This window comes from Ovis canadensis, chromosome 21 (assembly GCF_042477335.2).
Source record: "Ovis canadensis isolate MfBH-ARS-UI-01 breed Bighorn chromosome 21, ARS-UI_OviCan_v2, whole genome shotgun sequence".
Lineage (NCBI taxonomy): Eukaryota > Metazoa > Chordata > Mammalia > Artiodactyla > Bovidae > Ovis > Ovis canadensis.
In genome coordinates this window covers 41,784,522-41,808,933 of record NC_091265.1, presented here as the reverse complement: position 1 = coordinate 41,808,933, position 24,412 = coordinate 41,784,522, and the positions used below count along the sequence as shown (strand labels likewise).

Below are 24,412 nucleotides of genomic sequence, written 5' to 3'. Positions count from 1 at the left end.
CCCCCAAGTCCTGCACATTTCCTGTGGCTCAGGCAGTACAAAGTGGTATGCAAAACTCTTCTCTAGAAACAGCTAGAAAAAGTAGCTCTCAATGTATTTGCATATTCTAAATGTTCTATTTCCTTCTGAAATCAGAAAACCTTCTTTATCAGGGTTCCTTTCAGGACTAGGCTGGGGTCTAGAGTTTCTCCTTTACCCAATAAGCTAGAAAGAGTTTGCTGGAGATTAGCCAGACCCCAGGGAGTTTCTGTGGACTTCCCTGGTGACTCAGACGGTAAAGAAGATGCTGTCTGGGTATCTTCTGGGTTAGGAAGATGCCCCAGAGAAGGGAATGGCGACCCACTCTAGTATTCTTGCCTGGAGAATCCCATGGACAGAGTTACCTGGCGGGCTACAGTTCATGGAGTCGCAGAGAGCTGGACACAACTTTCCCTTTTCACTTTCATTTTTCAGGGAGTTTGAGTCGTCTGACATATCCTGAGGTGACTGCTCTGCTCTCAGGGCCTCCCCTGCTTTGGGAAGAGCCTGCTGCGCAGCGTGGGCTCCAGGGTCTCTGCCTGCCCTTTGTGTTCGACTCCCTGCAATAGCTGACTGATTCTCGGCTGGACAAGCCCACCAGCCTGGGACAATCAGAACCTCTCCCCTGCACTTTTCAAATGTATTCTGGGGGCTGGACCACGGTAGCCACAGTGCCCTGGAGAGAAGGTCCAGAAACATCTGCTGCTGAGGGCCTTGGAACTGCTTCATTCCGGCCCATCATGAACCTTTGTTGACCAACATGCCTGTTAAGACCATCAGATGCCCCAGGAACCTTCCAATTGCTGTTCAGTCACTCAGTCGTGTCTGACTCTTTGCGACCCCATGGACTGCAGCACGCCAGGCTTTCCTGTCCTTTACCACCTCCCAGAGCTTGCTCAGACTTATGTCCTTTGAGTCGGTGATGCCATCCAACCAACTCATCCTCTGCTGCCCCCTTCTCCTCCTGCCTTCTATCTTCCCAGCATCAGGGTCTTTCCCAATGAGTCAGCTCTTCTCAACAGGTGGCCAAAAGTATTGGAGCTTCAGCTTCAGAATCAGTCCTTCCAATGAATATTCAGGGTTGATTTCCTTTAGGATGGACTGGTTGGATCTCCTAGCAGTCCAAGGGACTCTCAAGAATCTTCTCTAGCACCACAATTTGAAAGCATCAATTCCAGCCCTCGGCCTTCTATATGGTTCAGCTCTCACATCCATGCGTGACCACTGGAAAAACCATAGCTTTGACTAGATGGACCTTTGTTGGCAAAGTAACATCTCTGCTTTTTAATACGCTGTTTAGGTTTGTCATAGCTATTCTTCTAAGGAGCGTGTTTTAATTTCATGGCTGCAGTTAACTGTCTATGGTGATTTTGATCCTTCCAATAAATTCCAAAATTTTAGCTTAAGATGGTGGTATTTGATTTTTGAAACTGGCAGCCAGAAGAAACTTTAATCTACCCTTGCTAGCATAGCACTGCCAAGAAGTTCAAGAGGTCAGCTGCCTCTCCACTCACTAGCCCTGCAATCCTGCCGCTTGGACTGGTCCTGAGGCCGACTCCAGGCCCAACTGCAACCCTGAAACAGTGAAGGGCACAGAGGTCGGAGTAAGGATGCCCCTTTTGATTCTGACATCTTCTGCTCTCAACTGGCAACTGTTTTACTCTTTCCTCACTCCAGTTGGCACGATCTCTGAGAATCCCAAACCCTAGGGCCTGGCTCTCCTGCGGAGACAAGTGCTATCTTCAGGGCCCCTTAAATGTCTCTGGAGTCTCTCCACTTTTCCCCCCTCTCTGCCACCTACATCTTGGTCCAGGGCAGCATCTCTTGCCTAGATTCCTGAGGCTGTCTTTTAACTGGTCTCTGGCATCCACTCAGGCTGGCCTCCGAAACCTTCTCCGTATGGTTCTAATATATATGGCTTCGTAGGTTGTGCAGTTTACAACCTGCACAACTGGATAGGGGAGGCCTGAGCTAGAATCAGCTCTTTCACACTTACCATATAACTTGCTTCTTTTAAAAAATACTTGAATGGCATCCTATTACACTCAAAACAGAGACTGTAATCCTTAGATGTGGTTTGCCAGATCTTGAACGTTCTGTCTTCCATTCATCCCTCCAGCCTTATTTCATGCCCCTTTCCTGTTTAACCTCTGCACTCTAGCTACATCAGGGCAGGCTTTTTTCTGCACAGTGCCTTTGCACATGCTTTTCTCCCTGCCTGGAGAGCTCCCCACCCCCCGCCCCCCCAAGGTCTAATTCCCATTAGTTTTTACTCATAGCCTTTGATAAAGTTTGAAATTTCATTTTACCTTATGCCATTATTTGACTAACACTGGATTATAAATGACATGAGGGCAGGGACCACCATTTGGGTTTCATTTATCACTGTAGCTTCAGAGTCTTGCTTGGTGCCTGCTTCATAGAAGGTGTTCAATACATAAACAAACACTCAGTGAATAAGTGAACGTTGCCCTGACCTTCTTGAAAAAAACCTCTGGCCCCTCAAACATGGCCATTATCTGAGCTGCCTTTGTGAAGGCAGATCTTCGTGAAGGTACTTGGAACCTTTCTCCCCTGCTGCAGTCCACAGCAGACCAGTAACACGGAGCTGGAAGCCCTTTCATTTAGCAGAGGAGGAAACGGAGGCACAGAAGGGAGGTCTGCCTGGCCCCAGGTTATATGCCGAGCGGGTAGCCAGCAGATGGGGATGGAGAACACCTACACTCTACCTCCTGATCCAGAGCTTTTGCTTTCTTTACCTTGAAGAGAGCCCTGGCTGGAGGGTAGCCCCAAAGGTCTGACCCTTGGCTCAGTGCAAAAAGGTAACCCAGGTATATCCAGATACCTCTGCAATAGGACCCACGAGTGACTCACAGCTGCTTTCACACCTCAAGCCTCCCAGGCCCCAAGTCGTGTTCAGAATAGCTCAGCCCTGCATGTGTGCAGCGGACTCTATAAATAAGCTTCCTAGAAAATGACTAATTTCATCATCAGGAAAGCAGAAAGAGTAGCACCTCTCATTTGGAGAGGACAATGAAGCAAGAGCCTGCTCTGGGCCCTGCAGTCGAAGGACTCCAGGCAACCTCGCCAAAACCTGCATGTCGAGGCTGTTCGGGGGAGGGTTTGGATTAGATTTCCAAAGGGAAGAGCTGGTGCATTCAGGCTGACTCGAGAAGCCCAGTCTCTGGGCACTGTCCTCCTTCCTCCCAGCCAAGAGAAGAAATAGCTGCTTGCTGTGGATTACTGCAGGCTCCTTCTCTCCCCTTATCCAGCTGGGGACACAGGAGGAGAAAACTGGCCTATGACCACAGGCAGCCACTTGCTGGACTGGCCCCTCACTGCTACTCTTAGAAACCAGAGAACCCCCGAGAAAAAGGGACTAGGAGATCACCCGGCCTGTCCCTCCCTCACCGATGGAGAATGTCTGGGAGGGGAAAGAACCTTTCCAAAGCCACTGCCCCAGTCACCAAGTGCTCACTGAGCAGCTTCGGGGAGCAAGGCAGCAGAACTAGGAACACAGTGATGAACACGCCAGGCCCTTTCCCCCGCAACCCCCAGTCTTCTGGGGAGACACACCGGCAAACACGATTGCTCCCACACCAGCTTTAATAGGCTGCATGCCCATGATACCTTGGGGAGCTCAGCTTGTGGTGAGGGGGTGGAGGGGGTGGCAAGGGGAAGATAGGAGCCGGTTCTTAAAGGGTGTTTCCAGGTGGATGAGGGGTCACAAGGAAAAGAACTTCTTTCATGGTGCAAACAGAAACAGGAGAACATCCCGGAGGCTCGAGATGGATAGAGTATTTGGCATTAACTGGAAGTAGTTGGCCAACCGGCTGGGGAAGTGATGCAGGCCAGGACACAGCAGAGGGACCTGAGCAGAAATCCTGCCACCCAGGTGGGGCTTCCCTTGAACCAAGAGGTGCCATGGGCTCCCCCATCCCTGGGCTGAGGAGGTCTGTTGTAGGAAGTGTGATTAGTGGCATAGATTCGAGGAACAGACATTAGACCCAGGTGGTGGTTACCTGATTTGGTCCCAAACTACATTTGGGGTAAAATTCACATAACATAAAATTCACCATTTAAACCATTTTAAATCATAAGAAATGCTGGGCTGGAGGAAGCACAAGCTGGAATCAAGATTGCTGGGAGAAATATCAATAACTTCAGATATGCAGATGACACCACCCTTATGGCAGAAAGTGAAGAAGAATTAAAGAGCCTCTTGATGAAAGTGAAAGAGGAGAGTGAAAAAGTTGGCTTAAAGCTCAACATTTGGAAAACTAAGATCATGGCATCTGGTCCCATCACTTCATGGAAAATAGATGGGGAAACAGTGGCTGACTTTATTTTTCTGGGCTCCAAGATTGCTGCAGATGGTGACTGCAGCCATGAAATTAAAAGACGCTTACTCCTTGGAAGGAAAGTTATGACCAGCCTAGACAGCATATTAAAAAGCAGAGACATTACTTTGCCAACAAAGGTCTGTCTAGTCAAGGCTGTGGTTTTTCCAGTGGTCATGTATGGATGTGAGAGTTGGACTATAAAGAAAGCTGAGCACCGAAGAATTGATGCTTTTGAACTGTGGTGTTGGAGAAGACTCTTGAGAGTCCCTTGGACCGCAAGGAGATTCAACCAGTCCATCCTAAAGGATATCAGTCCTGGGTGTTCATTGGGAGGACTGATGTTGAAGCTGAAACTCCAATATTTTGGCCACCTGATGTGAAGAGCTGACTCATTTGAAAAGACCCTGATGCTGGAAAAGATTGAGGGCAGGAGAAGGGGACGACAGAGGATGAGATGGTTGGATGGCATCACCGACTCAATGGACATGGGCTTGGGTAGACTCCAGGAGTTGGTAATGGACAGGGAGGCCTGGCATGCTATAGTTCATGAGATTGCAAAGAGTCGGACACGACTGAGCGACTGAACTGAACTGAAAACATACAGTTCCAGGGTACTTATTACATCCATAATGTTGTGACACCACCACCATCGTCTAGCTCCAGAAGAGTTTCATTGCCCCCAAAAGAAAAGCCTGTACCCCTTAAGGAGGCCCTCCCATCCTCCCCTCCCTCAGCCTCTGGCAACCACTATCCTCTTCCTGTCTCACAGATTTGCCTGTTCTGTGTATTTCAACTAAATGGAATCTTACAGTATTGTAGCTTTTTTGTCTGGATCCTTTCACTCAGCATAACATGTTCTAGGTTCATCCCCGCTCTAGCATGTGTCAGTACTTAATTTCTTTCAATGGCTGGATAATATCCGACTCCATGGGCAAACTACATCTTACCCATCCATTGTCTGATGGACTTCTGGACTGCTTCCATCTTTCGGGTGTTGTGAATAGTGCTGCTATGATCCAAACTTACCTTTTAAACTCTGCTCCCCACTTGCTTATGACTTTGGGCAATCCTCTTTCACTCTGGACCCCTGAGGCTTCATCTACGAAATAAGGTGGTTTAGACCCTAGGCTCCTGGAACCTTAAATGTCATCAGTGTCATTTTCCATTCATGTTTGAAGGTGCTGGTGCATCTGGCGGGCTGCTGGAGACTCAGCCTGGACCAGCCCACCTTGTCTTCCAGGAGCTGATGGGGGAGACAGACCACGTGACACTGGGGACTGCGTGAAGAGTGCTAACAGAGGCCTGCCTGGGATGGACTGTGGGCACATCACCTCTGCCTGGAGGGTGGTACGGTGGATGCATGGGTGCTCTTAGGAGACATCCTGGAGTGGATGTCAGCTTTGCCCAGGATGCACGCAGAGAGATAGCTGATGGGTTTGGGGAGGGAGGCAGAGGAGTCTGCACTCTCCTCCCAGGTGGGTGAGGAGGAGCTGGGATGCTGAAGCCAGCTTCTCTGGGTGGGAGGCTGAGCCCCTAGGAACCTCCTGACCCAACCCCAGGCAGATATGCCCTCTACCTTGGGATTCCTGCTTCTGGGGCTCCCAGGGCTCGCTAGAGCAGGGGTCTCCAACATTTGGGATCTAATGCCTGATGATCTGAGGTGAAGCGGATGTAATAAAGAATACATAGAAATAAAGAATAAATAGAAATAAAGTGTACAATAAACGTAATGTGCTTGAATCATCCTAACAGCATCCCCGACCCCCATCCGTGGAGAAATTGTCTTCCATGAAACTGGTCTCTGGTGCCAAGAAGGTTGGGGACAATGGCTCTAGGCTCTAGACACCCCAAAGTGTCCACACGGAGTCTCCACCACCTCCCAAAGCTTGAATCCCACTACACGGCCATGTCCTCAGGACCAAACCTGCCCACTCCGACTTCCAGGCCTCTGTTCATGCTGTTACCTTAGCCTGATGTTTCTTTTCCCCCTCCTGTCAAATTTTACTAATTCTCCCCATTGCCTCTTTCACGAAGCACCTCCTGATCTCCGGGGAAGAATCAAGCTCTCCGATCTCTGCTCCCGGCCCACACTGGCTCTTACTCCTCTCTGCCTCTGACTTTGTTCTGCTGCTATAGTTAGCTGTTTGTGCACCTGCCTCCCCGAACACTGACTTGAGAGCACACTCACCCCATCAGCCATCCCTGCATCCCAGGTGTTCAGGGCCCAAGCCTGTTGATGTACATGTTAAAGGACAGATGGAGGGCAGTGGCAGGGTCTTCGGGGTAGTGGTTTTGAGGGTTCTGGGTGGGCAGAACCTGGCCAGGAGCTTCCCAAACTGGAGAAGACGGCCACGCCATGGCCAGAAAGGGACCCAGAATGCCACCAGGTTCTCATCAGCACTGCAGTGCGCAGGGGCAGAGGACATGCTTGCTTCCTGGAGAACCAGGCTGACTGCTTCCTGCAAATGAGCCACGTGCTTTAGAGCCGGCAGGTGGAGAGACCTCACCCTCCTTCCCAGGGCTGTAGCAGGGAAGCACATAGGTGCTCAGTCACCTCCTCATCACTATCTGCAGCCAGGGCAGAAAGTTTTCTCTGGACAAAGCACACGAGACGTGAATGCAGGAGAGAGGCTGCCTTTAGGATACCCCCATAGGGAAACCAAGGCAGGGGAGGTTCAGTACATGCCTCAGGTCACAAAGGGTGTGAACAATTGTTTTCAGGCACTTAAAAATCCCGATTCCCTATCAGGAGTTGCCTCTCTCTTCCGCAGGTGCTCTGCCGGTCCCCTGCCGCAGGGAGGGCCCAAGACCAGAGGTCAGTTACCTGTCATCCTGTGCCACACCCCGAAGCCTTCTAACAAGCAGCTCTCCTGCGTAAGTTTGTCAGTTTCTGTTGCTGGCAACCACAGTGCTCAGACTGACGCGTGCAGCTGACTCGCGGAACAGATAGGCTGTGAGCCCAGGACTCCCAATGCTTAGCTCACTGCTATTTCCATCCTGCCCAGCTGCCTACCCTCCCTGCCCAGCTGTCCACTGTCCAGCCATCTGTCCCCACGTCTGAGCAGACTGCAAACTCAGAGCGCTCTGGATCCCAAACACAGGGTCTGTGAGTCCTCTGCTTGGGACGTGCCCTGATGAATGATGACGCCTTCTCCACCTTGCTCTGCTGGTGGGAGACAGTGGCGTGGGCGTGGCAGACAGCCAAGGGAAGGGGAGACGAAGCGGTGCTGGAGAAGCCCAGGCTGCAAAGGGGTGGGGGCTGGGCAAGATGGAAGGAGTTTTCCATCTTTCACATGAGTCTGATTCAGGTCTGGAACACTCATGCGTTTGACTAGTGATGACCAAACACTGCTGCTGCTGCTAAGTCGCTTCAGTTGTGTCCAACTCTGTGCGACCCCATAGACGGCAGTCCACCAGGCTCCCCCATCCCTGGGATTCTCCAGGCAAGGACACTAGAGTGGGTTGCCATTTCCTTCTCCAATGATGAAAGTGAAAGTGAAGTCGCTCAGTCGTATCTGACTCTTAGCGACCCCATGGACTGTAGCCCACCAGGCTCCTCCGTCCATGGGATTTTCCAGGCAAGAGTACTGGAGTGGGGTGCCATTGCCTTCTCCGTGATCAAACACTAGTGCTTACCAAACACCAACTATGTGCGGGCCACAGGGGGAGGCCCCAGGGATACAGCAAGGTGCAGGCTCTCAGAGCACAGATGGGGAGTACAGGGAAGCAAAAGGCAAGGAAACACAGGCGGCCTGTTTGATGGGAGAAGTGCCGGATGTAGGGGCTGCTGGTGAGGCCCCGAGACAGGCAGGAGAGTCGGGGAAGGTTCCCAGGAAGGAACCGATGAGGGGACATGAAGGAGAGGAGGGGGTCAGGACCTGTGGAGTGACAGAGGAGCAGCTGGGGTGTTCCAGGCCGAAGGGAAGCCCGTGAAGGGGCCTGGAGTTGAGAGGAAGCGGGGCACTCTCAAACGACTGGAGAGAAATTCACTCTGACAAGGGCACGTGGGAAGGGCGTGCGGACGGGGATACCTTCCGAGGGGCTTGTTTGTCATGATCTTCCTGTGTGTTTTCCTCCTCCCTCCCCTTCTTTCCAGAGACATAAGGCAGACCTTAATCTCCACAACAGCCCTAGGAGGCACATGCGATCATTACCTTGTAGTTTCTAGATGAGGAAATGGCGATTCAGAGAAGTCCAGCGACCTGCCCGAGGGCACACAGCTAGTAGTAACAGGTCTGCCTCTTGCTGCCCATAGTCCTCAGCTCTCTTCTCTTCTGGCTTTTGGTATTCGTTGAAAACAACACTCTGAAAATAGGAAGCGAGTGAACGTGAATGAAACGGCAGTTACCTTGCACATGTTCTTTGAAACAATCCTCACCTAGGTCTTTGGGGGCAGCACGCACATTTTACAGATGAAGAAACTGAGGCTCAGGTGGTGAAGTGACTTGGCTAGATTCATACAGCAGGTGACTTAGTGAAGGAGCCCGAGGGGGGAGACTCCTGTCCCCAGGGATCTGAAGAAGTTCACAGCTGCAGGGCCGTTACCTCGTATGTCCTCCCCAGGAACAGAAGGAAGCCCTGCCCTGGACCCTGGACTCAGGTTGCTCCACCTGAAGCAGCAGCCCAGAGATCCCGCCTTGGGAGACTGGCTGGAGTGGAGAGTGTGCGTGATAGTAGCAGCCGTGCTCCATGACTGGAGGAACACAAGCGCTCCACAGCCAAGGGCAAAGCAGCCCTGGGCTCTAGTCCAGCATGTGACCCTGGGCCAGTCATTTCCCCCAATTCGAGTCACAGCATCCACAAATGAAAATTTTAAAAAAATGAATTTAATGACATTTAAGGGCCTTTCCTTAAGGTCTCAAGTTTTGATTCTGGGGTATCAAGGTTTGATGAGGCAGGGCTAGTGGAGCAGGGAACCAGCAGAGGGCGCTCCCAGCAGCAGGGAAACAGGCTTTGGTCCATGGGTGGGGCTGGGGGGGAGTGGGAGTGCGGGGTAGAGGGTGGGGCAAAGGGAGCTTTCCCACCCCAGTCAGTGACTGACACAGGCCCAGCTCCCCTGGGTGGGTCAGTATCTATTGCGGACAGGTATATCTGTGTGGTGGACAGGAGACCAGAAGATGTTCAATCGAAGAGTGGGATTTCAGGGCTGAAAGGTCATCCGGTTTAATCCTCTGCTCTCCAAGATTCTGAAAACGCCCCACTTCGGCCCTCTCTTTCTCCACCCGAAGTATATAGTTTAACTTACAAGGAGGAAACAGACAGTTACTAATGTGAAGGCGTGATCACATCTCTTGCGAGGGGAGTGTTTTTGTTTCCATTCTGTTAGATGCTCGCTCCTACTCCGGATGCCTTGGAATGCACTTCGCCCTTCAGGGAAAAGCCCCCGTTTCCCTTCTCTGCTTGAAAACCTCTTTAAGACCCTTTCAAGACCCTGTTCAAATGTGGCCTCAGCAGTACTCTCCCTGACTCCCTTAGAAAGAACTGGGTGCCCCCTCGGTTCTCATGCTCTATTCAGTGATTATTTTTTAATTATTATTACTTTTCTTGGCCATGCCACGTGGCATGCAGGATCTTAGTTCTCCGACCAGAGGCTGAACCCGTGTCCCCTGCAATGGAGGAATCTTAACTGCTAGACCACCAGGGAAGTCCCTTGGTGATTATCTCCTGATGCCTGTATCCCCACCTCACATGGAGCTACCCAAACACAAACCTGTGGACAGTAATCACGGCAGCTTCCTTCTATGGAGTGCCTAGGGAGTGCTGGATACCGTGCCAATACTGCACATGTATTACATCACTCATCTCTCACCACAGCCCTATGAGCTAAACACAGTTGTGAGCCCCCTCCTACACATGCGGAGATGAGGACTTGGAGACAGTCACTTGCTCAAGGTCATCCAGTTGGTAAGTGGCAGAAACAGGCTTCAAACTCAGTTGGCCTCCACCCCAAACCCAGGCTTTATTGAAACCACCAGGTGCATGGCCTCTGATGTGGACGTTCCTATTTCCTCACTTAATACACTGTCTGGCCACCAGGAAGATACTCAAGATCTAGTCTTGAAAAAATAAACGAAAATAGGGCTAGGGTTTGAGCGTGTATAAATGGCTCATCAAAAACGCCACAAAGCACAGGCTTTGGGATTGGGCGGCCAAGTCTGAGTCGATGCTCCCTCATTGACTGCCTGATCTTAGATAAGACGCTTGACTTCTCCGCAACTCAGCCTCCTGATCTGTGAAACAGGGAAAGCAGTGTCTACACTTCAGAGGGTCTCAGGGAGACTGGATGAATGCTGATCCGTACACGAAGTTTTTACATGAGATGCAAGTAAAATGCTTAGACAGGGTCCAAAGTGTTGCCTGCTTTTCAGTTAATACAAGCCTTCTCGCCCATAGGTGAGGTTCATGGAGGCTCTGGAATGAGCCTGAAGTGAAGTGAAAGTCACTCAGTCGTGTCCGACTCTTTGCGACCCCATGGACTGTAGCCTGCCAGGCTCCTCTGTCCATAGATTTCTCCAGGCAAGAATATTAGAGTGGGTAGCTGTTCCCTTCTCCACGGGAATCTTCCCAATCCAGGGATCGAACCCAAGTCTCCTGCACTGCAGGTGGATTCTTTACCCTCTGAGCCTAGTGGTATGCTAACAAACTGGTTCTCAGAAAAAAAATAAATAAAAATTTTAAAAGCTATAATTTGTGGCATTTGCCAATTTCTCTGGTGTAAATGCTCCCACCATGGCTGAGGGCAAGCTATGAATGTGCGGGGCCATGCTGTCAATCTTGGAAGAGATCAGAAGTTTGACTTAAACGCTTGGTGCCTCAGTTTTCTCATCTGTAAAATGGACCTGTAGCACGGAATGCACTACATAAGTGCTGTTGTTGCTGTTTAGTCACTAAGTTGTGTCCAACCCTTTTGCGACCCCATGGACTGCAGCCTTCCAGGCTTCTCTGTCCACGGGATTTCCCAGGCAAGAATATTAGAGCAGGTTGTCATTTCCTTCTCCAGGTGATCTTCCTGACCCAGGGAGCAAACCCGCATCTCCTGCACTGGCAGGCAGATTCTTTACCACTGAGCTATCAAGGAAGCTCATTTAAGTGTTAACTATTATGTTCACAACAGTCAGTCTCACTCTTGCTCATCTAGCTCTGACACCGCCCCGACACTGGCCCCATCCCAGCACCTGGCCTTCCGCCTGATGCCCTGGCAGGCACAATCTCTGCCTCGGTCATTTTCCTTCGAGGATTGAGGCCTTGTCCACTCTTGCAGCTCTGCCCTCTCCAAACGGAACTAGAATCCTGACCTAGCCAGTGCTGGTGACATACACACCCTGATCGCAAATGATTCTGGGCTTCTGATCTCTACCTGCCTCTGGTTTTAGCCCTAGATGTCCCCGATGCCAGCCTTGGGCCTGAATGCCAGGGCCGCCTGTGCATTGCTCTGGATTATCCATGAAGATCCTGTCTGGCATCTGCTCCGCTCTCTGTCACCTACAGAACCACCTCTCACAGGGCTCGAACACACTTGGAAAGGAGGGGGCTGGGGTACAGAGCTAGGTCTGTTCCCACCTGCGGCTAGGGAGACCTCTGGCTCCTGCCACAACCTCACTGTGGGGTCTAGTCCTCCATCAGGGCCCTCACCCTCAGCCTCTCAGGTAACCCTTCTGTGCTCAGGTTGCGAAGATACTGGCACTTCAGGGTTTGGTAAAAGAATTAGGCAAAACTGAGACACAGAGCTGGGGCGGGGGACGCAAGACGGAAACAGTTTGGAAACGTGAGCTGGGTCTGAGGCAGCTTTGCTAGGAGAGAGGATACTGTATGAGCCAGGAAGTTGAATGGAATAGGAAAGAGGAAAAAGGAAGCCAAAATTCAAGGCTGAAAAGAGTCTAGAAACCTGGGGCCGGGGGAGGGCTGTGACCGAGCCGTCAGTCACTGGGAGAATCCCTCAAAACACAGCAGACTGGCCATTCTGAGGTCGCACATCTCAAGGCAGCCACAGTCCTCTGCAAAAACTATGGATTCGGAGGCCGAGAGACCAGGCTGAAATGCTGTGCTCTGCCACCTTGTCCCCACGGGGCCCCGGACCTGTGTCCTAGCTTCTCTGAGCCTTGGTTTCTTCTTTTGGGCTGTGGAAGCAATAGGAGCTGCCGGTCACTTGTGGTAAAGACGGTGGAAGCGACCGAGGCAGAGAAAGTACGAGGCCACCTGGGGCTGACAGCCTCCCTGTCTCCATGCTGACCTGCTTCAACGCTGCCTCTCCCAGGGCCCTCCAAGTCAGCCCCGCACAGGAGCCGCTCCTGCCCTCCATACCAGGCGGTGCCATCAGCTGCAAAGCTCTGTTTGCTTTGTCCTTAGGCTCTGCCAGGGGTCCTGGAGCTAAGGAGAGCAATGCTGAAGAGGCTACCTTGAGGATGAACGGGGCCTCTCCGGCAGAACTGCTCTCTCCCCTTTGGAGAGCCCTGGGCGGTTTCAGGGTCCCCTGGGTCAGACCCAGGGCCCAGAGGAAGGTGGGGCATAAAGAGCTGAAAACCCAGCTTCGTGGGGCTCCCCAGATCCTCTTCCATCATGAACACCGCCCCAGCCCCCAGCCATGCTCACTGTTGCTTCTCAGCCCGTGTCTCCCTGATCCTCCGTCCTGGACAGGCCCCCCTGCTCCTCTCCCCTGAGCTGTGGCCAGGGCCTGCCGAAGCTCACGCCACCTCCGGGAAGCCTCCCCAGGGAATCCAGCGCACACTGACCCCTCTTCCAGCTGAATTCTTTCTCTAGTGTTTTGATCTGTAACTTGGCACCTGGCGATGGCCCACACTCCAGCCTGGGCCACTCCCTGGCTCTCTTGCCCAGAACCTTGACTGTTGTGAGCTGCCCAGGCTGGGGGTAGGGGGGACAGGGGATGGGCCTCCTTCTGTCTCCTCTAAGACGGGGAGTCCAGTACACCGAGGACGGGATGGAAGGCCAAGCAATGTACATCCAGCTCCTCCCGCACATTCAAGTTTGTAAAGGAGATGCAAAGGAGATTAAATAGGAGAAAAGAGGGAAGGAAGAAGTGAATGAAAAGGAGTGAAAGGTGAGGGAAGGGGACCTATGTGAGACTCAGGACCACAGTCACAAGAAGACAGATCAGACCATGATCCAGGCTGCCTTGGCTCATGCTTTAAGGCTTTCTATAGATTCCCCTTGATTATGTAACTCTGGCTCAACAGACTCCTCTCTCTGAAAACCCTTTGGAGCTTACCTCCTCCAGGCAGCCTTCCTTGATTGGCTCTACTCTTTTGCCCATCCCCTTGACTCCCTGAGCTGTATTACTTTGCACTTATTAATGCCCATGGATTTCCCATGAATCCAGATCCTCTAGGCAAGGGGTCAAGGTTTCTGCCTCACTGTAGTGAGTTTAATGCTACATTTATCATTTTTGGTCAGAGATTACACTCTTTTTTCCCTCACTTTTCTTTGATCAATTTCAGAGGGTGGTTTGGGGATATATTTTGCACAGCTGTTTTACACCCAATTTGCCTTGAAGTAAGCTTGAGAAAGGATCTGCTATAATCTTAAATCTGTTTCTTTACTATCAGGCTCTGTGTGTTGGACCTGCGAGGATATACAGATGACTAAACCCCAGTCCTGCCCTCAACCAGCTTCCAGTCCTGTGAGCAGAGTTGAATAGGTGCTAAATGTCAATGGAGGCTGTGGGATATGGGTGCCTGGGAGGGCACAGCGGGAAAATCCAGGAAGCTGCACAGGAATTGCTGTCTGAGCACCCTGAGGACCAAAGGACCAGGAGAGCTCACCAGACTGTGCAGAGGGTGTTCCAGGCAGAGAACACTGCAGCGGCAAAGGCCAGAAGAGGTGAAAGGGCAAGGCGAGCTGGGAGAGGGCCCCTCAGTGTGGCTGGACAGTGGGCAGGAGGGGCCCTCATTTCCCACGGCTGAGGGCTTCATGCACCCTGCGAACACACACAGACTGTAACTCACAACCCATTTTCCCTCGGTAGGATAAAGGCGAGGACTGTCATTCTAGCTGGCATTTAGAGATCTGCATGTCGGGGAGAGTAGGGGTGTAACAATACAGATGGATTTCAAAAACTACTTATGACACAAAGACCACACGCTACCTGAGTTCGTTTATACCAAGATCAAGAACAGACAAAAGTCATCTTCAGTGACAGAAATGGCGAGGACGGTTCCCTCTGAGGGCGGGTACTGACTGACGGAGAAAGAAGGAACTCTGAGAGGTGATGGAAACATCCCACATCCCAATCCCGGTGATGGTTATTCCACTTCATATAGTCATCAAAACTCGCTGAATGCAGCGCTGAAGGTCTATACATCTTCCCGCTCATAAAACAGACCTTCAAATGTGTGTGAGCATTCTGTTGTCCTGATGACTGAAGGGTGCTCCTGGGAAATATTCAGGGGAGTGGGCAGGGATGCTGTCGTAATAAAGAACTCCCCACCTACAGACCAGCAGGGTCCTTGTTGAGAAACACTGCTGTAGGCCTCAGGGAGCTACAAGGGGTTCAAAGAGCAGAGAGAACTGGCTATTTCTGGGTTCAGGGCTTTGAGGTGATGGGAGCCCGCAGGTCCAGGTATCTTGGGTGTGAAGCGACACAGAGGTGGATATGTGACTTCCACTGCCACTCCTGGGCCTTGCATTTAGCCAACTCCAGCCCACTGGCCCAACGCTGCCCAGACCTGGGAGGCATCCTGGGCTGTCCCTCTAAGGCATCCCAGAAGGGGTTGGAAGGCAGGCAGCTAAGGGAGTCAGAGGCAGCGAATGTCAGAGAGAAAAGGACAGGCTCCACGCTGGCCTCCCTACCTCGATAAGCACCGGGGATGCTGACTCTGAGCGTCTTCCTCTGAAATGTAGTCTCAATGGAGCTGGAGCAGGTGGAGACTGCGGGTGCCCTGGGTGACCAGAGGCACAGGAAGCAGGGCTGGATGCTGCCACTGCTCCTACCAAAAACCATGTTCTGAAATCATGAGCCACAGAAGAACACAGCCAACTTCCACCAAGATGCTCACCTGACCCCTTCCTTCAGGAAGCCTTCTCTGACCTCCACAATGAGCAGGTGCCTGTCCTGGGTCCCCACAGCCCTCAGCTCATCACCAGAGCACGGTTACATACCTAGGTGTGAATTCCTGCTCTGCCACTTACTTGCTGTGTGTTTCTGGCAAGTTACTTAAACTCTCTGAGTCTTTATCAATACACTGAGGACAATAAAAACTTGTCTGCAATGAACCGTGATAAGAGATCAGTGAGATAACGTAGTAAGCACTCAGAAACTTTAGTACTTATGACCACCATAGTGAGCATCTGTACAGACCACTGTTGTCCGGATATTCACTGATGACCCCAACAGACACACACAAGCTCCTGTGGGCAGGGTCCCCACGGCAGGTTGATTTCCTGGCGCAGTAAATACCTGCATGTGTGAATGAATCCCAACTTTGAAAGATCTCTCCTGAGAGCTTTCTTTTTCCACCCACGATGCCTCTAAATCACCATAATTCTTCAGAAATGGAGGGTGGATTCATTTGTATTCTGCTCCCTTTTCTCTCTTCCCTCCAACGCCATGGAGAAACCTACACAACATTTACTTAGAAAAATTAATGGTTTCTTCCTGGACCCTCCACTCCTTAGACTTCATTTAGTGGTCTTTTTCAATGAGTACACAAAAATCCTTAATAAAAACCACCCTGTGGTTCCTCAAAAAGTTAAATATAGACGTACCATTTGATCTAGCAATTCCACTTCTAGGCATGTACCCCAAATAATTGGAAGCATGGGCTCAAGGAGGTACCTGTATGTCAAAGTTCATAACAGCATTATTCACAATATCCAGAAGGTAGAAGTAACCCCAGTGTCCAATCAACAGATGAATGGATGAACAAATGTGGCATATCCATACAATGGACTATTATTCACTCTTAAAAAGGAAGGAAATTCTGACACATGGTACAACATGGGTGAACCCTGAAAATATGCTAAGTGAAATAAGCTAGCCTCTAAAGGACAAATGGCATATGATTCCACTTATGCACGGTGCCTAGAATATGTGAAAGCAGAAAGAGCTTATCAGAGACTGGGGTAGGGGGAACAAGGCGCCATTGTTTAACGGGTACAGGGTTTCAGTTTTGCAATGTGAAGAGTTCTACGGATAGGTGGTGACGATGGCTGTACAACAATATGAATGCATTTCCTGCTACTAAACTATATACTTAGAAGGTTACAGTAGTATATTTTATCTACTGCTTCCTAATTTAAAAAAGGCACCACAAACCAAATCATCAAAACGCTGGAGGAGCTCCATCTGAAATCTGACACCCCTCTATCACACCCTCAATGCCTGTGACTCTGGCCTCCTGGCCCACAGTCTCCCTTTCCAGCCTCTCCTTGGCTCCAGCTGTGGTATCCACTGTTCTCTTTCCACCTCAGGATCCGGGGCCATGTCATCAGCATCCATGAAATCAACCTGCATCGACATGTTCTTTAATTGTGTGCTCCTCTTCCCCCCTCCCCAGCAGCCCCGTCCTGTCCACCCTCTTCAGCTCACTCTTTGTGACCCCAGGAATCGCAGCACGCCAGGCCTCCCTATCACCAACTCCCGGAGTTCACTCAGACTCACGTCCATCAAGTCAGTGATGCCATCCAGCCATCTCATCCTCTGTCGTCCCCTTCTCCTCCTGCCCCCAATCCCTCCCAGCATCAGAGTCTTTTCCAATGAGTCAACTCTTCGCATGAGGTGGCCAAAGTACTGAAGTTTCAGCTTTAACATCATTCCTTCCAAAGAGTCCACCCTCTTGGGGATGGTTAAATCAGAAGCCTTGAGGATCTGAGATGGAAGAGTTGTGTTCATAAAGATGTTCACTACTGAGTATGTCCACCAAATAAGAAATGGCTAAGTAAAGTATGGTAAAACCACTGAGGATGGAAGAAGGTCATCCATGAACACAAAAGTTATGAGAAAATGTTAAGTAAAAAATGCTGGGAACAAAATTAGTTGTGGACTGATTTCAACTATTAAAAGATACAGATCTATAGAAGAAACAGGATGGAACAGATAAAATCACGGTTCATCTTACATTTAATTCTACAGTATGGTTCTGTTATTTTTATGGTATAACTTATTTTTCAAAGACTGGACCACTCTCCTAGGCAGATGATGAAATCTTTGGGTCCACTCCAGACAGCCACATGCTGCCCACCACTGAAGTCCACTGAATCCCTCCTGAGTGGCTTCCAGAGAACTGGGGGGAGAAAAGGAACATTTCCACTCTTAAGAAAGACATCCTAAAGCTTGGTACAGTATGTCTCTCTAGGTCTCTTAGCCAATCATCTCATCACATGAAGGTCCGTATGTTGCCATCACAGTAACCAGCTACAGTCAAGAGCAGTCAATGCCCTTCATTAGGCCAAAGTCAGGAATTCTTACTAAGACACTGCTCACTTATGAATTGTGGATCCCCTGTGTCTAGCTTGAGGGGATCCTTTCCCAACTCAACGTGCTGCACTCCAGCTATAGAAACTTAAGTCTAGACTGTGTCAAGGGGGCACACAGGAAGGAAGATGGCTTTGATTCTAAGTGCACAGTTGAGCAGAGAAGGCAATGGCACCCCACTCCAGTACTCTTGCCTGGAGTACCCCATGGACGGAGGAGCCTGGTAGGCTACAGTCCATGGGGTTGCTAAGAGTCGGACATAACTGAACGACTTCAATTTCACTTTTCACTTTCATGCACTGGAGAAGGAAATGGCAACCCACTCATTTTCTTGCCTGGAGAATCCCAGGGACGGGGAAGCCTGGTGGGCTGCCATCTATGGGGTCGCACAGGGTTGGACATGACTGAAGCGACTTAGCAGCAGTAGCAGCAGCCACATTTGAGTGGGAAAAGCTTTATTCTAAGAGTCTGGGATTTCTGGAGCTTTGCCAGACATTGCTGGCCAAGGTACTCATCCCATATCTTACCAGATGCAAAAAAGATGGAGGTAATATTAAAGAATGGGGGAAAACCTTATTTTCCACAATGCCACTGTTGATGGTAAGGAAGAGCTTTTTGGTGATGGTGTTGTGCAAAAATTAAAAGGGTTAAGGGTTTTTTTTCTTCAGCTGATTTGAGTTTCCAGTTCCTAGAAGTGACAAGACATGCAGAAATCAGATGGAATTTGGACCAGGGCACCTAGAGACAGTCTATGCTTCTCAGATTTAGATTACCTGTCAACTTGCCCCCTCAGAAGGTCCGGCCTAGTATCTGGTTCTGTCTGCTTGGTGGAAGCATCCTATCTTCTCTGTGACAGGACCACCTGTCTGCCTCCTATATGTCACGTCATCTGAGTGTCACAGGGAGCCACATCCCCACGCTGCAACACTGGTTACTGTCCTCCCGGAAGATGACAGTGTGGGCCTACAGATATCACAGACCACCGTGCTGAGTCCTCCAGGGCCCCAGAAACCCAAGCCTTACTGCCCAGAGACAGGGAAACAGTTTGGGAGAGGGGAAGGACTTTGACCCAGCTCACGTAACTACAAGTAATCTTTGAACTGAACAGATATATATACACGGAGAGCTATGCTGACCCTTCCTGGTAAGAACATCTTTCCTGGTCTGTGGGTTAAATTTTCGGTAAAAGGTGCCATATATTTTGAAGTGTTCACACATATCCTGTGTTCAACTTAACGCAGACAGAAAGCTTTAAACGATTAACCATCTTCTGGAGTTTTTCCATTCCGACTTGTAGATCCATTTAAACAATTAATTAGGTGCTTGAAGAATTTATACTTCTATAAATAGCTTCTCTCTCCCCACCACCCTCCTTGCTTTCTTTGAAATCTGTCAATTTATTGAAGAAGATGATAATTCCTTGTCCTGCCAATATGGGCCTTTGTGCTTCAGGTGAGTTAATTTAAAATCTCTATTAAGGGAAATGGCTGAGGGCATGAGTTGCACAAGGGAAAATCTGAAATGAAACCAAAAGGCTGTATATTTGCACTGGAAAGGGGATGAGGGAAGACCATAAAAGGTTACCATTTTAACTGTATTACAATCATTTCAGGTATGTTTTCCTATTTCATCTTAGTCAACAGTCACACTGAATATGCAGACATGACTCAAACTTTCATACTTGAATGATATCACAGATATTCAGATCATCTGAACTTTATCATTTTGATCATACACAGCTTACTATGTCCTTACCTTACTATGCTATAATATCTTTATTTAGTCCAAGATATGAGGCTTTAAGAGAAAGGGAAAGTTAGACAGCATCATCAACTCAATGGACATGAATTTGAGCAAACTCCGGGAGATAGTGGAGGACAGAGGAGACTGGAGGGCTGCAGTCTATGAGGTCGCAAAGATTCGGACACAACTGAGCAATTGAACACCACCACCAACACTTTCACTTTTCACTTTCATGCACTGGAAAAGGAAATGGTAACCCACTCCAGTGTTCTTGCCTGGAGAATCCCAGGGACGGGGGAGCTTGGTGGGCTGCCATCTATGGGGTCGCACAGAGTCGGACACGACTGAAGCGACTTAGCAGCAGCAGCAGCAACACCACCAAAAAGCTGCATACATAAATGGTGGTTTCCTGCTTGTTAGACAACTATTTAGTGAGCCACTGCTGAGTGTCAGGCTTGGTTCTCTGGGCATGAAACACACATGGAGAATGGGACTTTAATTCTCTTGGACCCATTAACATCACGTGATTTCTTCTTACTCAGGCCTGTGTGATCTGGGCCTGCCCCTCTCTCCTCCATTTTTCCTTCCCACCCTCCCTCTTGACCTGTGTTGTATAGCCACACTTGCTGTTCCCTGAAAACACCAAGCTATTCTTACCCAGGGGCTCTTGCACTTGTGGTCTCCTCTCCCTAGAACCCTCTTCCCCAGGGTCTCCTCCTCACTCCATTCAGGACTTTCAAATACCACTTCCTGGAAGACGAGTCTACGTAAGGGTGAATCTCTTCCCCCCAGTCACTCCTCACTGGGTTCTGTCTGTCTCCAGAGTATTGCTCACCTCTTGAAATGTTGTACTTGCTTATGATTTCTTTCCTGTCTCCCTTGGTAGAGGCAGTTCATCTTTTTTAGCAATGCGTCTCTACAGAGTTGAGAACAACCTCGCGCAACAGATGTTTCTATGTGACTGTGAATAATGAATGAAGCAACGGGTTCTGGACAGGTTGGGGTGCTCGGTGAGCCAGCTTGGCAGGAGTTGTTCTGGTGCCCTGTCAGATCATGGCCCCCCACTCCTGGGCCTCCCCCTCCCCTTCCTGTTGGACTCTGTCTGTGAATGGACGCTCAGCCACTCAGGTTCCAAGCCTTGCCATCATTTCTCGTTCCTATATCCAGTCCACTACTGATTCTGATGACACTGTGGCCTCTGCATCAAATCCTCTTTCTCCTCATTCTTACAAACCACTTGTGCTCCCTGCCCCGCCCAGACCCTCCTTATCTCTTACCTATAGGACTGTCATTGCTTCCTACCTAAGCTCCCTGCCAGCAGGCTCTCTCCTCCAATCTGTTCTGTGCAGCCAGAGTAAGTTTCCTAATGGCCACGTCTGATCACGTCTCTCCCCTACTCAAAAACTAAAGGCCGAGCCCTTGGCTTGACACTCCTGCCCTAGCCACTGCCTCCACGTTCCTACCCAGCCTTCCTTCTCACAGCTCCTCTTTTATCCTTTTTGCTCCGGTGGGAATGAACAACTTTCCAGTTTCTACACTTGTCCTAGAAGCCCCTACCACCAGTTCTCTGCTCTTGCTGTTTTCACTACTTGTAATATTTTCCTCCTTCCTTCCACCATACAAATCATGCAGACCCAGCTCCAATGCTACTGAGCTTCTCCAAGAAGCCACTTCTCATCTTCCAGAAGAATAAAGCCTTCCTTCTCAACTCTGTCCAAGGGGTCAGCTGTCTCTTTCAGGACAGGTTTCAGGAAAGGATAGGCAAAGTGACACAGAAGAAAGGGTTCAGGTTAAACTCTGAGTTTTAACTTCCCCATCTATAAAGTGGGAATAATAACACTATTGATATCATAAGATCAAATATGTAAGTGACAGCCTGTAAGAAAAACTTTGACTGTACATAAATGATCAAATTCAATCACCTTTAGGCATGAAATAACTGATAAACAAAAGTGCGACTTCTCCTAGGAAGCTTCATGGATGTCCTATGCTGGCTGAGCCCTAAGTCCAGGAATAGATCAGTGGAGGAGGGATTTTTTGAGAGACAGGGCCTTTCAGGATCTAAAATCTCATGTCCTTGAGCAATCTTTAAGAAGAGAAGAAGTGGAGGGTATATCCATAAGGCCAGGACCTAAATGGTATTAATAGCTACCTATTCTGAGTTTTTTCTATGCCCCAGGCACTGTGCTAAGTACCCTACATAAATGATCTCATCATGGAGTAATAGAAGAGGAAAACCAGGCCCACAGCAGTTATATAAATAAGTGCTTCCTCCCTCCCCCCACCACACTAACAATTTAGACCTGAAAGCTATCCTGAAAATCTCCAATCCAATGATCTTATTTTTTGGATGGAGAAATTGAGACCCAGAGAGGTTATAAGCATTCACTGAAATTGTCCAGCCAGGAAGGAGACCTGGAACCCAGATCTCTTCACTCTGAGGGTGAGAGACACGGCATTGCAATTCAACTCAGGGGCCACCGCTCATTATGAAGTCTATGCAAACGGTGCTTCTGGAGCACCATGCCATTTACACACCCAACAATATGAGTGGTGGCTCCTGGAGAGATGCCAGCTGGTCACCCTGTCTCTGCTCCTTGCCAGGCTGCTCCCTCAAGAAGGAAGCTCTCGAGACAAGAGCCTCAGGCCCCTAGAGATTGAATACTGTCCTCCTCGCCAACTCCCCCATCCAACACAGTCTTTTCAAAGGTGACTGACTTTATCCATTCACCACCCACCTTGCACTCACTCCATCAACACACCTCTCAGGACACCTCTCTGTACCAGGCACTGGGTTCAGCTCTGGGGACACCCAGCTGCCCTTGAGGGAACCTTGCCCTGAGCCACCACCCGAGCCTGATGGGGCTGTAACTCAAGCCTCCCCAGCAGCTCCATCAGCAGTACCAAGAGGCTGCACGCAACAAACATCAAGGAGGGAGAGATGGCCGGACAGGAAGGCCCTAGAGACCTCTGCAAAGGGATTATGAAGGGAGCTTGGTTGGATCAGAAGGGTGAGGCCCTTAAGGTGAAGTGGAGAGTGAGGGGGAAGGCATCTCATCAGGTCAAAGTTGGGGGGGGGGGGCGTGATGGCTCCTCAACCACAACATCACCTGGTCCAATTGAGGACACTGTTTCAATGATTTCAAACCTGGAGTACCTGCCTAAGAGAGATCCCCTGTGAGGCTGAAAGATGCAAATTGAAGGCCAGCCTTTTTTTTTTTAAACAGTAAATATGGTAGCCAATGAAGGGTACCTGCTGCTCCAAGGTGGGGGGCAGGGTGGAATTACAAAGACTTTCCTGATATACTGGGGTAAATTTTTATGTTCTAGGGTTTCGGTGAGGATAAGGATGGAATTGTATAGGAGAGGAAGTAAGTCTGAAAGCCAGCTAGATTCTAATGCAGGCTTTGCCTTGAACCCTCCTGTGACCTTGGTCAAGCCACCTCACTGGGCCTCAGTTTCCCCATCTGTAGAATGAGGGGGCTAAATGAATTCCCAAGGTTCACCTGGTCCTGACCCTCGAAAGCCACACGATCCCTGGTAAGGTAAGCCCCTCAGAGCTCTGACCCGAGCAATCTCCAGGTTTTGCAGGAGTCTGGGCCTCAGCCGGTAGAAGGGGCACGCTGGGGGAGGGGAACGCCCTGGGCTTTTATTTTGGGGGTGGGTGGGGGAACTGGTGGTTTAAGCTACACGGTCAGGGGAGGCAAAGCGAAGGCTGGAAGCCACGGTTAACAGGCCAGCAGGCTAGCGGCGATCTCCAACCTCCCCCCGGAGCTTCGGACCCTGGAGAGGTAATGCAGCCAGGAGCCGCGCACCCGCCACAGCAGCAGAGGCTCGGACCCGGGACCGCCATCGCGATCCCTCCCCTCTCCGGAACCGCGCACGAGCTTCGTGGGGAGTGGCTGCTGCTCCTTTCCCTCTACCCAGCGCCGGGTCTCCTCCCGGGCGTGGAGGACCCTTCCCCCAGTCCGGGGGCGTCGGGAGCCCCATGGGGGCGTGGCGGGGGCGGGCGCCGGCTTCTCCGCCGGGGGGTCTGGAGGAGATCTGTTGCCGGGCCTCCCTGGGAGGGACCCTGCGCCCTCCACCTCCCAGCTCCCCACACAAAGGCGCCGACTGAGACGCCGCACTTACCGGCCAAAGGGCTCCGGGCGCCGGCGAGCGGGCGGGCAGGCTGGCGGGAGGATGTGCGCGCGCGAGTGTGCGTGTGTCCCTGTGTGTGTCAGCGCGAGTGTGTGAATGTGTGTATGTGACGGGGACCTCGCCGAGCTCTGCGCGTCTGCGTGTGCGGGGGCGTCCGTCCGTCCGTGGGTCCGTCTGCCCTGCGCTCTGTCCCGTGCTCCGTGCGCGCTCCCTTTCCCGGCCGCCTCGCCAAACCGGCTTCGGCTGCAGAGTCTCGGGCGCAGCCGCCGGGTCGGCTCGGCACCCTCGGCCCCGGCTCCGCCCCGCCCCCGGGCGGGCTTGCGCCGCTCCGCGGGAATTGCGCAGGGCCCGCGGGGCTGGCGGGCGGGGGGCGGGGAGATCTGGCGGCGTCCGGGGCCCAAGTCGGGCGGGATCACAGACCCTTCATCCCTGCCTGACCCTGATCTCGGGCGCCTCCACCCCGCAACTCCGCTTGGAGTCCACGCAGACTCTGCGCCCGCGCCGAGGTTGCCTGGACAGGGAGGGCGGGGGAGCGGGAGCACCGCATCCATTTCATTCATGATTTTCTCCTCTCGGAAGCCCGGAGGCCCGGGCCGCGCCGCTACGGCGGCCGTCAGAGGGACCCCGGCAGGGCCGTGAGCGCCGAACCCGGTGCAGGAGGGACCGGGGGGTAGGCAGACAGCTGGGGGTAGGGGAAAGCAAGACAAAGGGGTCATAGCCGGGTTGGGGGAATTCTGTGGAG

The 24,412-nt window shown here is 51.0% G+C and overlaps 1 protein-coding gene across 1 annotated transcript in view; it reads right to left on the bottom strand.

Annotated features, from left to right (window-relative positions):
- PTPN5 (protein tyrosine phosphatase non-receptor type 5) overlaps positions 1-23,974 on the bottom strand; it is a 58,527-nt gene extending 34,553 nt beyond the window's left edge. The window contains exons 1-2 of the mRNA XM_069566530.1: positions 23,662-23,974; positions 8,516-8,666 (exon numbers count right to left, since the gene is read on the bottom strand). The gene's annotated coding sequence lies outside the window, so the exon portion shown is untranslated. The remainder of the gene's footprint in view (positions 1-8,515; positions 8,667-23,661) is intronic.
- Between the last annotated feature and the right edge of the window lie 438 nt (positions 23,975-24,412).